We start from the raw sequence: 14,862 nt of genomic DNA, 5'->3' as shown, positions 1-14,862 counted from the left end.
GTATTCATGGACTTGATGAATCGGGTATTTCGGCCATTCCTCGATATGTTCGTGATTGTGTTTATCGACGATATATTGGTCTATTCACGATCAGCAAAGGAGCATTCGTATCACTTAAGGACAAATGGTCCCTAGGCACGCTTCGGCGAAGATAAATTATATGCTAAATTCTCTAAATGTGAATTCGGTTGACCTCAGTAGCGTTCTTGGGGCATATTGTCGGAGCAGATGGTATTCGGGTTGATACACAGAAAATTGAAGCGTACGTGCATTGCCTGTGCCTACCACACCGACAGAGGTACGCGCCGGGGTTAATGGATATTACGAAGATTTGTGGAGAATTTTGCTTCTATTGTGGCACCACTAACGAAGCCGACTCGAAAAGCAAAGAAAATTCCAAAGGGACCGATGCCTGTGAGCGCAGCTTTCAGACGTTGAAGGAGAAATTAATCACAGCTCCAGTCTTAGCCCTACCGGAAGGATCAGACGGGTACGTTGTTTACTGTGATGCCTCTGGTACTGGAATAGGCTGTGTTTTGATGCAGCACGGTCGAGTCATAGCCTATGCTTCCCGGCAACTCAGACCGCACGAGAGAAATTATCCCACTCATGACCTGGAATTAGCCGCGGTAATCCATGCCCTGAAAATATGGCGGCACTATTTATATGGAGTTCATGTTGATATTTACACTGATCATAAAAGCCTCCAATATATTTTTAAACAAAAGGAGTTGAATCTACGGCAACGGAGGTGGCTCGAGCTGCTAAAAGACTATGATGTTGATATTCTGTATCATCCGGGAAAAGCCAACGTCGTAGCTGATGCACTTAGCCGTAAATCCATGGGCAGTTTGACTGATGTGCAGCCTGACAAGAAAGAATTGGTTCGTGAAATTCATCAGTTAGCCAGCCTTGGAGTTCGTTTGGTAGATTCTGGAAATGCTGGGGTTTCCGTTCGAGAAATTGCCGAATCATCCATTATGGGAGAGGTAAAACAGCGCCAATTCGAATATCCCATTCTGGTCCAGTATAGAGATATGGCCCTCAGCAAAGAAAAGACCCAGTTTGGAATTTCTCCAGACGGAGTATTATTATATGAAGGCAGAGTATGTGTACCCGACGTTGCTGGATTGCGGCGGCAAATTTTGGGCGAAGCACATAATGCTCGGTATTCTATTCATCCTGGCTCCACTAAAATGTATCATGATCTTAAATGTTTGTATTGGTGGGACGGTATGAAAAGAGACATTGCAGAATTTGTCGGTCAGTGCCCAAATTGTCGTTAAGTCAAGATTGAGCATCAGAAGCCCGGCGGGTTATTACAGGAGATGCAAATTCCAGCCTGGAAATGGGAGATGATTAATATGGATTTCGTTATAGGGTTACCGCGCACCCACGCAGTATGATTCTATTTGGGTTATCGTTGATAGATTGACGAAGTCAGCACATTTCCTACCGGTTAGGACTACATATTCGGCTGAGGATTATGCCAGACTGTATATTAAAGAAATAGTAAGGCTTCACGGAGTTCCCGTATCTATTATAACCGACAGGGGTGCCCAGTTTACGGCTAACTTCTGGAGGTCGTTCCAGGAGGGATTGGGGACTCAGGTGAGTCTTAGTACAGCATTTCATCCTCAGTCCGATGGACAGGCCGAGCGCACTATTCGTACATTGGAAGATATGTTGCGGGCCTGTGTTATGGATTTCAAAGGTAGCTGGGATGACCATTTACCGCTTATTGAATTTTCTTATAATAATAGTTATCATTCCAAAGATTCAGATGGCACCATATGAAGCTCTATACGGCAGAAAGTGCAGATCTCCAATTGGTTGGTTTGACGTGGGCGAAACTAAATTAATTGGGCCGGATGTAGTTCAGCAAGCCGTTGATAAAGTGAAACTTATCCGGGAGCGGCTATTGGCTGCCCAGAGCCGACAGAAATCTTATGCTGATAAACGGCGTCGACCGTTAGAATTCGAAATTGGCGACTGGGTTTTTCTAAAGGTGTCGCCTATGAAAGGGGTAATGCGATTTGGTAAGAAGGGTAAGCTTAGCCCGCGGTATATCGGGCCGTACCAGATTATTCGAAGGATAGGTCAGGTTGCCTATGAGCTAGATTTGCCATCCGATCTGGAGGCGGTACACCCGGTATTTCATGTATCCATGCTCCGTAAATGTATGGGTGACCCTTCCAGAATATTTCCAGCCGATGACATTCAGGTGACGGAGGATTTGTCTTTTGAAGAGCAACCTGTAGCTATCCAGGATCGACAGATAAGGAGACTGCGCACTAAGGATGTGCCTTCTGTAAAAGTCCTGTGGCGGAATAACAACCGGAAGAAATAACTCGGGGAGGCGGAGAGTGAAATGAAAAAGAAATATCCTCACTTATTCCTCGGACGCACAGGTAATCTAAATTCTTGAATTTGTTACCTTGATTGGGAAATGATTTATATGTGCCATTCATAAAAACAAACTCCCCCGTTATGCTTATAAGACCTCGTAAGGCTAGTCTAACATTCGAGGACGAATGTTATAAAGGGGGGGAGGATGTTATATCCCGTGTTTTCGCATATTCGGAAATTTTGAAATAATTGTGACTTGTATGTTATAAGTCAATATTTTGATTTTAGTTAGCATATGTATGTTGTTCATGGAAAAATATTGGTGCAAGGACATCGGAGAAGGCCAAGGGCAAAACTGGAATTTTGGAAATTAGTTTCGGAAATTACAAACGAGATTCTAATGAATTGGGCTCAATTAATACAAAAAAAATTGAGGCCCAAACCTAGGGGGTGGCCGGCCATGGCTTGCCTTGGCCCAAGTCCAAGAAGTTGGTCATGTGCTTCACATGTGACCAACTAATTAATTATAAGAAGGAGTAGCTTCAAGAAAATTCAAGAAAAACTCAAGAAACAAAAAAAAAAGTTGAAGAACTCCAACAAGGGGAGCTTTCGGCCGAACAAGAAAAAAAAAAAAAAAAAAAAAGAGAGAGAATTTTCCAAGTCCTTTAATCTTGTTCCAAAATTGGTATCTTGTGATTTTCCTACTAAATTAAGCCTCCTTTACAACTTGGTGTAGTTGGTTTGGAAGAAGGAGCATTCAATTCTCCAAGTTGACAAGTTGTTTTAGTGAAGAAGTTTGAAGAGAAAGGTAAGAATTCATTCCTTCTAATTATGTTATGAAGGCTTGTATGTGTTGTAGTGTATGTAAATGAGTAGAGCATAAAGAAATATGGAAGTTTGCATGGAGGAAGGGCATGCATGTAAGTGGCCGTGTGTCCTAGTGTGTAGTATGATCATGTTGAATTTTATGTTACATTATAATTGTGGCCATTGTAGAATTTGCATTGGAAGTGAAAGGTGGATGAAAATTTGATAAGATGGGAGTTTGGCCTATGGCCGTGTGGTATATGGTAGGAGGAAACATGTTGAATTTATTTTGTTTAATATGTTAGTTGCGTTGTTGTGATCGTTATAGCATAAATAAAGGTTTAACGATTTAAGTTTGGCATTAGAATTTCATATGTGTTATTATGGGAAAGATTGTATATTTTGCGAATAATATGAAAAATGATATGTGGTGCCTCCAAATGATGTTGGAATGATCTTGATGATTAATGAGTATGAAAATATTGATATTGGTTTGGAAATGTGAAGTTTGGATGGAAATTATCGAACTATGTAGAAAGAAGACTATTGGTGCCATAATGTAATTTATGATGATTGTTGATGTTGTTGGGTTGTTGTTGTTGATATTTTGAGCCGAGATGATTCTCGGGGATGTCATATATATAGGGGAAGTGTCGCGAAATTTCGGTAGACCAACATGACCTTAAGTTGAATACTTAGAATCTATAACTTACCTTTGGTAATCTTGACCATTTGTAGATTCCTGGCGAAACGGGAATTGAGTTTAAGCGAGCGTAAGACGCGCGTAAGGTATGTAAAGCCTACCTCGTCCTTCTTTTTGGCATGTCCTAGTCATACTAGGTTAAGATTGGAACCTCGGAATAATTTCGCTCTTGGAAATGCGAGTTTGATTTTGCATACTATTCATTCAAATAATTGAACTATAATCTTTATATTTAGTTAAAAGAGTGCTCAAGCCTCATAACCTTTGCTAATGTGTCCAAATTGTTCCCAAACTCGCATAGGTGACTTTATGGAGCCTAATGTTTGTAATTTAGGTCCTCCGCTCGCCTCAACTTGACCCGAGGTGGGCCGCAAGTCCCGAGAATCCCCTTATTTTGTTTGTTTGTCTCATTTTCGTATAATATGAAAAGAAAACATTTGCCTATGAATTTAAGGTCCGTTTGAAATATCCTATAATGTTATTTGAACGTTCTTCACTATGAATGACACTGAATTTTTCGAGAATGATCTACGATGTATTTTTCGAAAAATGGATAACTTAAAAGTCCAAATTTTCGTATACTAATTCCGATTAACTCGATACGAATGTATATGTATATGAATATGGAATTAAGTGTCGAGTCCCGAAATTTATTTTTGATATGCATATGGTTTCTGCACTACTCCGCTCGTGCCAATGATTATGATTTCGTTCGCCAGTACCCGGGCCGGCTTTGTAATCGTGCGCCTTATGATAAATTCGGCAGTATGTTGTGTTTCGGTTTCCGAGACCTCGCCATAGGGCCGGTTACCGTATATGGAGTTATGCTGTGATATGGCTAATGATATGATTTGTTTTGCTGACGCGATATGTCGCGATATGATATGTGTGATATGATATGTTTGGAGTTTGTACGGAGATTTGAAACCTTCTGGAGTATGCTGTATTGTGGCACCAGTGTCGAGAGGTAGCCACGTTCCTGAGCGTTATGCACGATTTTGATTTGCATTATTTGTATATGTTTTTGCACAGGTTTGATACTTGATTGGGTATTTCTCTTTGTACTCATATTTCACCTGCGGTTGATTTACTCCTATGCTTTACATACTCGATTTCCTTCGCATCGACCCCTTTCTTCGGGGTCGCGTTTCATGCCCGCAGTACCGATATACGTCCAGAGACCCGCCGGGTAGGCTACACACTCTCCGTCTTAGATTGCTCCTTTTGATCCGGGAGCCTGTTTGTTGGTATATATGCTTCTGTTATGTATATGCTTCTATACATTTGGACTATTTGGGTACGACGGGGCCCTGTCCCGTCATATGTTTCTGTTCGGAGTCTGTAGAGGCCTGTAGTCATCTATGTGGGTCGAGGGTCCTATGTATGTTTGTTTGGTTGAGATTTGTATCTTTATGCGGTCCCGTTTGGTCTGGGGGCCATAGCGGCCCATATGTCTGCTTATGTGTATATATGTGTTCGGCGATGTATATTCCGCCGCTCTTCTGATTTTGATATGGTATCTTATATCCGCGTCCGCTTAAATTGGTATTTATTTTTACGCCTGCTTTCATTAATGATTATGACGTCCGAGCTATGATAAATTATGATGATTTGATATGAATATCCGTCAGTGTCCAAATAGGCGCGATCACTACCACGGGGGTCGGGTCGTGACATCATTCTAGCATCTAAATGGCATCGTATGAGGCTTTATATGGGCGAAAGTGTAGATCCCCAATTGGGTGGTTTGAAGCAGGAGAGACTAAATTGATAGGGTCGGACTTGGTCCAGCAAGCCATAGAGAAAGTTAAGATCATACAAGAGCGGTTATTAGCAGCCCAAAGTCGTCAAAAGTCCTATGCGGATAATCGTCGAAGGGACTTAGAGTTGATTGGGTATTCTTAAAAGTGTCACCAATGAAGGGTGTAATGAGATTTGGCAAAAGGGGAAGCTTAGTCCCCAGTACATTGGGCCTTATGAAATTGTGCGCAAGGTAGGAAAAGTGGCCTACGAATTAGATCTACCTCCTGAATTGGAATCAGTTCACCCAGTTTTCCATGTCTCGATGCTTCGTAAATGTGTTGGAGATCCTACTAGGATCGTTCTAGTAAATGATATTCAAGTGACAGAAAAATTGATTTATGAAGAGGTACCCATTGCCATATTAGATAGGCAAGTATGGAGGCTTAGAAACAAAGAAGTGGCCTCAGTTAAAGTTTTGTGGAGAAATAATAACCGAGAAGAGATGACATGGGAAGCGGAAGAAATCATGAAATCCAAATACCCGTACTTATTTTCGCCCCCGGAAAAGGGCCAAGATGAGACATCAAGATCATAAAGTATGTATGTTTTCCTTTTATGCATTGGGTCGTGTGTGGCCAAATTCTATTGCTATTATGTTTGGCCCTGTGAGGCATTGTTATTATGGGCTTGTCACGACCCAAATCAATGGGTCATGACTAGCGTCCGAATTGGACACTCGTATACGAACCTGTTAGATATAATCAGACTGATACTTGGAAATCTGTAAAAGCATGTTGTAGACTCATAATACCATATATCAGAATGAACCTGTCTCCTGAGGAGTCACAGTTAACCAAACATAACAAAATACGCAAGCCGACCAACCTGCCACTATACACGAGAATATCCAAAATAACTACATCTGTATAGCTGACCAAAACATAAATACATAACCCACATATGTCTACAGACCTCTAAGAGTATAACAAAGCCTATACCAAAGGATCCGTACAATGACTCAAGCTCCGTAATAATGGAGCTCCGAAGCAAACCGAGTAGCAATTTGGAGCCGGAAGGATCACCGAACTGAGTATCGGTACCTACGGGCATGAAACGCAGCCCCCCGAAGAAAGGGGGTCAGTACGAAAAATGTACTGAGTATGTAAAGCATGAAGTACAATAAAGAAGATCATGACTGAGCAAAAAGTTAATAGGAGACGAGCATGATAATCAAAGATACCAATGCATCTGTGCCTTATAAGATGAGTCATGCATACATATATAATATACCGTACCCGGCCCTCTAGTGAGGGACTCGGTGAAATAATCATATATATACCGTACCCGACCCTCTAGTGAGGGACTCGGTGAAATCATCATATACATACCGTACCCGTCCCTCTAGTGAGGGACTCAGTGAAGTCAGCATATACATACCATACTCGGCCCTCTAGTGAGGGACTCGGTGAAGTCATCATATATATATACCATACCCGGCCCTCTAGTGAGGGACTCGGTGAAATCATCATATATATATACCGTACCCGGCCCTCTAGTGAGGGACTCGGTGAAATCATCATATATATATACCGTACCCGGCCCTCTAGTATGGGACTCGGTGAACAATGCAATGAGACTGTGCACGAATACATACCCGACCCGGGACTCGGTGAATGATATATTAATGGTATGCACGAGTAGAATATCATGAGCAACCATATGCAAACTAAGTCATCATCTGAGACTCAACAGAATAATCAGAATGAGCCAACACTTGAGAATCAAAGACAACTATCATGTCAAGTACCGCTGAGAATTAGAGTTCATTGGAGTCATGCACGTTCGTCGTTATCATAAGAGCTCACGGAGCCATAAGTCTCTGATTTAGAAAATACGAACATTTTGGAAAACATTTATGAATTATTAGGAACGGAATTATGCCTTGGAGTCATAAACATCTAACTTTTGAAAACAAGGAAGATATGGAAACATTTATGAAGCCATAACATCGGAATCATGCCTTTGAAAGAAAGGGACGATCCTTAACATACCTGTTCAGCCACCAACTACCTACGCTTACCCGTCCGAGCCCGCAAGTCTACATATAAGACCATTCATACTATGATTAGGCCCATTGTTATATACTTATCCTAATCCTTCAAATAAATCTTCTAAAAAAAATCTGCTAAAATTTCGGCAGCATCTCCTCTGTTTATATGCCTAGCCCAGAATCCCAACTCAGCAACCAACAACAACAACAACAATACCAACATTAACCATAATATTTTCAATACCAAAATACTTCATAAACATCCCATATGGTGTTTGTCCCATATTTCCACCACAGAATTATTTTATAACTATTTAACAAAATTCTCCATCTCCGTAAATAAACCAAAATTAACGTCAATAACAAGAGACTCATACCTTTCTCTCGATAATATCGCTATATCTTCACTTCTCCACCTTGATCTTAAGCCACAACGTGCCGTTATACGATTTTGTAATCACAACTATACATTGTCTGGACTAGAATTCGAAAATTATACTTGATCCGGGCTAAAATTTGATAGTTGGAGGTTGGGAGAACTCTCCAGAGTTTTTGGGAACATTTAGGGGTGTTTGGTCTGAAAATAAGGGGATAAGCCCCTTTATATAACATTTTAGAAGCTTCCTGCACCGACTCAAAAAGCGTTCAGCGCGTTCGCAGTGCCTTCTGGCGTGCTCGCGCAGGCTTAATTTTCTGACTGCGCATTCGTTCAGTAAAAAGGTCATAAATTTTGATCCCGATGTCGTGTGAGAGCCCACGACCTACGGTTGGAAAGCTCTTTCAATTATCTACAACTTTAATTCTTGTAGTTTTTCCAAATTCCAAACTTATATTAGCGTTTTGGCCCCTCCAAATCAGATCATCCGAAAATGTTTCCTTAAATCATCCTTTTAGATCACTTATGCTCACATTTAGCTTAAGGGTCCTTCTTAAGACATTCTCAACTTCCCATGTACTACTCATATATCTCTTCATATGTCCTTTATAAAACTCTAGCGTGTGGGCCACACTTATCCTACAAAGAACAAGGGTTTCGCATCAAGTAACGTATGAACTAATTTACACCATACGGTCTCCAAATGTCATATATATATAGTCTTATGCTCAGATCATATAATGTTCATCCCCGGCCCGGCTCGAATTTGCTCGCGCGTTCACGCCCGTGTGGTGGCGCGTTCGCGGCGAGTTGGCCCTGCCCTCGCGCCGCGCCACTCGGCACGTTCGCGCAAGCTATTTGCCTAGCCTTTCATGCCCGTAGGTGACACTCGCCCGGTGGATCCTCCAAACTTAGATCGGCATACTCAATCGCTTTGGGAGCTCCATTGTTCCGAGCTTGAGTCATTTGGTACAGACTTTGGTATAGGCTTTGTTATACTCTTAGAGGTCTCAGACATATGTGGGTTATGTATTTATGTTTTGGTCACTATACGATGTAGTTGTTTTGGATATTCCCGTGTATAGTGGCGGCTTTGGTCGGCTTGCATATTTTGTTATGTTTGGTTAATCGTGACTCTTCAGAGAGTTCATTCCCGATATATGGCATTATGAGTCTACGAAGATGCTTTTACAGATTTCGACATTGTCCTTAGTATCAGTCTGATTATATCTAACAGGTTCGTATCCGAGTGTCCAATTCGGATGCTAGTCATGACCCATCGGTTTGGGTCGTGACAAAAGTGGTATCAGAGCAGTTCATCCTCGGAGTGTCTACAGACCGTGTCTAGTAAAGTCTTATTTATCGGTGTGTTGTGCACCACATCTATAAACAGGAAGCTACAGGACATTTAGGATGTTATCTTTCTTTCTATCTTAGATCGTGCGATGAGAGCCAAGTCATAGGAAATGAAATTCCTTGTACTAACCCTTAATTTCAGCGGAAGAATGGTGTTGACAAAGGAAGAGGATGATGATATGGGGATTACAGAGACGACAGAAGTTAAAGGAATCAGTACAGAGGCAAGTAATGGTAAAAAGGATTATAAGTCAAATATAGTAAGAATGTTGCAAATATTATTAAAATGTATAGCTTATGAATGGAAGAGAAAGTGACCAGGGAAATATACAAGGACGATTGATAAAAGTTCAAGTATATTCTGAGTTGTGACGCATGAGGTAAGTTTCGTCATCTTTGCATTTCTGTTCGATATTGAAAGCCTTGCGAGGCTAAGGTGTGCTACGCATGTATATATTTGGCCCTGTGAGGCATTGCATGTATTTTCTGGGCTGCGTGCAGGATTTGGGTAGTAAGAAGTATAGGGGAAACTCTGTCAAAATTTTCCTAAAATTTAAGGACGAGGACCAAGGATTTAAAAGATAACAAAGATTATACGTATGTGATTGCTACAAGTATTGATTAAAGGGAAAGTATAGGACACATTGATATGGGATAATAAAATAAAGACGATGCTACAAGTGGACGTCAGGCATCAGTTATTGGAATCAAAGGTACTATTCCGGCTGGACAAATAGTGAGGCACATCACTCCATCGAGTATCCCCATAAATTTCGATCGAGAATGGCAATGAAATACAACACTATAAGGTAAAACCCTTTAAGGGGAAACAAGTAAGCTTGAGTACGAGCACAAGGACTGACTAAGGTATTGGAGGAATTATGACACCCGACAATGGGGCAATCGAAAAGTAATAGGGAGTTATGAAGCAAGACGAGCTAAGGAAATGCAAGGAGAAGACATGAAAGTAGACGGAGATAAGATCGCAAGAAAAGGATTCAAGGATATTACAATGTCGAAATGAGCTAGTGACAATGAACCCTTGTAAAATTTCAAGTCGCTAGTTATATCAATTCAAGAGAGTATATGACATAGAACCATACAAACAATTGCCATGAGGAGATGGTTGTAGCGTAATGATGCAAGCACGGTGAGGAGGATATTTCACTCTACGCCCTCCAAACCGAGAGGAGGACAAGCCTACTGTAGTATAAGTCTTTATTGAACTTCTTATGTGCGTACAACTATTGCAAGGTACCATTGATAGTTGAGAAATGGAAGTTTTGAAGGGACCGATAACCAAAGTACTTATAGATAATCATGCAAGAAGTTTTCCCACTACAAGGAATCTTAACATTTAGGAATGGAAAGCGGGCTTTGATATGTTGATCGATGGCTTGTCATCTGAGTTCCAAAGGCTAAAATAGCATTTGTCTTTTGAAGAGTAAGAAATCCTTTTAATCTAGAGGGAGATGCATTATGAGAATTTATCGGAATCCGTTAGAGTTTCAAATTTTGTTCTAGGTTATGTGATAAGGGTCACGCAAGAGGATGGATGCAATCATACCAAGACTAATGCACCACATCCCATTAGCACTCCAAGGTTAAGCGTATCGGGGGTGAGTAATACTAGGATGGGTGACCCCCTGGGAAGTGTACTAAAAGTCTTACAAATTCAGAGATAAGGGACAGATGAGAAGCTAGAGTAGCCTAAGGGAAATTAGAGTATGCGGAGTGGTTGGAAACTTTAAGAGGTCGCGAAGGACAAGGCGGACAAGATCGGTGGCAAGAAAGAAGGTGCATCACAGCTTTAGAATTAGGATGAGTTTGAATAGTATTTGGAGATACTTTGTAAGCGAAAGGTTAGTAGCCATATATATGTATGAGTACGATATCACATATGTGACCGCGCCAAATTGGTAAGTGTGTCCCAGCAACCGACGCTGCTATATACTGAAGGCACTAATCGAATAGGGTATTAAGTCCAAGTAACAAATGCTACAAGATAAGTTGGTGCTATTTTCACTACAGTTAAATTGGAAAGTCCTAATGCCATAACGCCGAGGAAAGGAAGAAAGTAAGTATATAGAAAGTAAAAGGGTTAGAATGTCTTAAGTGTAAGGAACGAGGGAGAGTGAAGTTTCAAGAGGGACGATGGGGCAAGGCAAGGACTATTTGAATGAGGTTCGAAGGCGGATGGGAAAGGGATAAAGTGTGGTAATATGGAAACAAAAGAGAATGTGTGGGTCGGAGAACGTACTTCGATAAGTGGGACTAAAGGATAGTAATCACAAATAGGGATGGAAAGTAAGAGAAAGAATAATCGAGTTCTGCAACGATGCTAAGAGATTTCCGGCCTTCGAGAGGTATATAAACGATAAATGTGTAGTCATATCGACACGGTTGCCTCGGACACGAAGGAGCTCCATGTCCGTAAATAAACCAAAATTAACGTCAATAACAAGAGACTCATACCTTTCTCTCAATAATATCGCTATATCTTCACTTCTCCACCTTGATCTTAAGCCACAACGTTCCATTATACGATTTTGTAAGCATAACTATACGTTGTCAGGACTAGAATTCGAAAATTATACTTGATCCGGGCTAAAATTTGATAGTTGGAGGTTGGGAGAACTCTCCAGAGTTTTTGGGAACATTTAGGGGTGTTTGGTCTGAAAATAAGGGGATAAGACCCTTTATATAACATTTTAGAAGCTGCCTGCACCGACTCAAAAAGTGTTCAGCGCGTTCGCGCAGGCTTAATTTTCTGCCTGCGCGTTCGTTTAGTAAAAAGGTCATAACTTTTGATCCCAATGTCGTGTAAGGACCCACAACCTACGGTTGGAAAGCTCTTTCAATTATCTACAACTTTTCTTCTTGTAGTTTTTCCAAATTCCAAACTTATAATAGCGTTTTGGCCCCTCCAAGTCAGATCATCCGAAAATGTTTCCTTAAATCATCCTTTTAGAGAGCTTATGCTCACATTTAGCTTAAGGGTCCTTCTTAAGACTTGCTAAACTTCCCATGTACTACTCATATATCTCTTCATATGTCCTTTATAAAACTCCAGCATGTGGGCCACACTTAGCCTATAGCAACGAGGGCTTCGCATCAAGTAACGTATGAACTAATTTACACCATACGGTCTCCAAATGTCATATATATATAGTCTTATGCTCAGATCATATAATCTTCATCCCTGGACTAGGCCTGAAATTTGCTCAGCTCGTTCACGCCCCGTGGTGGTGCGTTCGCACTGAGTTGGCCCTTGACCTCCTGTGTGTTCGCGCCACTCCCTGGCTCGTTCGCGCAAGCTATTTTCCTAGCCTGCCATCCCAACTTGTAATGTTCATAATTCTCTACTCCGATGTCCTATCGTCGAGCAATTTGTTGCGTTGAAAACTAGACTCGACGAACTTTATTTTAGGCTTTTGCTTCACTTCAAAACACTTCATATGCTAAGAGATATTCATCCCTCAAGTTGGATCAAAATTTTCACACAAAACATTACCCATCCTTTCTCTAAACTCGTACTACTCCATTTCTTTCACTCAATTCCTTATAGCACCTTTTGGAATGCCTTATATACATTCTTCACTCATTAAATATACTTAATAATGCTTGCTCCTTATATTCCAAAGTGGTTTTACTTTACCATAACTCAACGTACTTATGTTTCAAATTGATAAGTGCTTCTTTCAAGGTACGGGGTGTGACGGAAATAAGTCGTTTGTGACGGGATGGTAGTGCCATAATATAGGAAACTCGGGCAAAAATTTTTATAGAATCAGAAACTTAACATTCGAGGACGAATGTTCTTAAGGTGGGAAGAATGTTACACCTCGAAAATTTTTTCGTTGATGCACAGTGAATAGGCTAACGAAGAACACGAAGTATATGGTATTTCGATAAGTAAGGAATGACATTTGACAACCCTAATTAAGATTTCAAAGGTATTCGAAGTAAGGGGAGAAAGTTTTCCAAGAGAAGACAAGGCATACGATGCGTATCGGAAAGGATTTATGAGTAACAAGTTGACGATGACTTAATAATGTTTTGGAGAAGAGTTATGACGTCCCTTACATTGTTAATGAAGTGATAACAAGTGTTAAGAAGGTTCCATAAGGATTGGAGATCAAACGAAGTGACGAGAATAAGATCAGTGAACTGATGGGTTATACGGTTGATTATACGGTCCGTATAATGTTATACGACGTATAATAGACCGTAGAACCATCACAGTGAAGGTCCCTCACTAGTGGGATTATACGGTCACTTATACGGACCGTATAATGTGTCGTATAATGGTCATAGAGACGGGAGGCTGAAGGGTCCATTTCACGGTCACTTATACGGATTGTATAAGTTTATACAAACCGTATAAGTGTCCGTATAATTTCCCGACGGGTCAGATTTTTGAGTTATTAAAAAGGGGACCAAGTTCATTATTTCATTTCCATTTTTCACTCCTCTTCTCTAGAACTCTCTAGAACACTTTTCCCATAAAAATTCAAGAGATATTAGTGATCAACTACATCAATTAAGTGAATTAAGTATAAGAAACCCATTAAAGTTCATCAAGACAAGAAATCAAGTGAAGGTGAAACTAGGGTTTTGCTAAAGTGAAGTGTTTGCACCCAAGGTTCATTCCTACACTATCTAAGGTAAGTTTTATGGTATTTCCATGTTATTTAAGGTATTTGAAGTTGAAACACTTGGATTATATAAGGAAATAGGAAATGGGTCATGAATGAGGGAATAGTGTCACTTTTGAGTAAATGTTTGAATTGAGTTATGATTCTTGATACATTATGATTATAACTATGTTATAAATGACATTGAGAGTATGGAGTATACATTGTATGTGAATGAACGTAATCATGTGTTATGACCATGAATATGGATGATTGGAAGTGAATTGAGAAGTAAGGATAATGTAGGTGAATAAAGGCTATCATTATGATGTCGTGAATGTTAGTATTGATGTTTGGGAGTTGATACATGATATGGAGGAAGTCGTATAAATAAAAGATGTTTGTCCAATTTTTCTCTAGCTTTAGTCAAGTATGCTAGTATCGATTTTCTAATGTTAGTATGTACTCTAATGAAGGTAGAAACGTGAGCATTGAAGAAGAACGTGCAAGTGATAGAATAGTTGAACGGAAAGGTATGTAAGGCTAACCCTTCTTTCATAAGGCATGGTTATTTGGCCAAATATCTATTCTTCTGTGAGCCCATGATATTCTCCAATGATTCTATCTTTAAAAGGCTGCTAAGCTCATGATCCTCGATACGTTACGATTGCACTAAGTTCCTTATATGACGAGTAATCCTTTAAGGATAGATGTAATGAATGACGCTATTAATGATGCTAAAGATGCTTATGAGCTTATATGTATATGTACCTATGTATGGCTATCGTGAAACCCCGAGCTTATATGGCCGGGTAGAATATAGTAAATATGTATATATATA

The 14,862-nt window shown here is 40.3% G+C and overlaps 1 pseudogene; it reads left to right on the top strand.

The window, feature by feature from the left end:
• The first annotated feature begins 842 nt into the window (after window positions 1-842).
• Window positions 843-2,411, top strand: LOC132044169 (uncharacterized; annotated as a pseudogene).
• The last annotated feature ends 12,451 nt before the right edge of the window (window positions 2,412-14,862 follow it).

Source organism: Lycium ferocissimum, unplaced genomic scaffold, assembly GCF_029784015.1.
Source record: "Lycium ferocissimum isolate CSIRO_LF1 unplaced genomic scaffold, AGI_CSIRO_Lferr_CH_V1 ctg3765, whole genome shotgun sequence".
Classification (NCBI taxonomy): domain Eukaryota; kingdom Viridiplantae; phylum Streptophyta; class Magnoliopsida; order Solanales; family Solanaceae; genus Lycium; species Lycium ferocissimum.
This window is presented reverse-complemented; position numbering and strand designations above follow the sequence as displayed.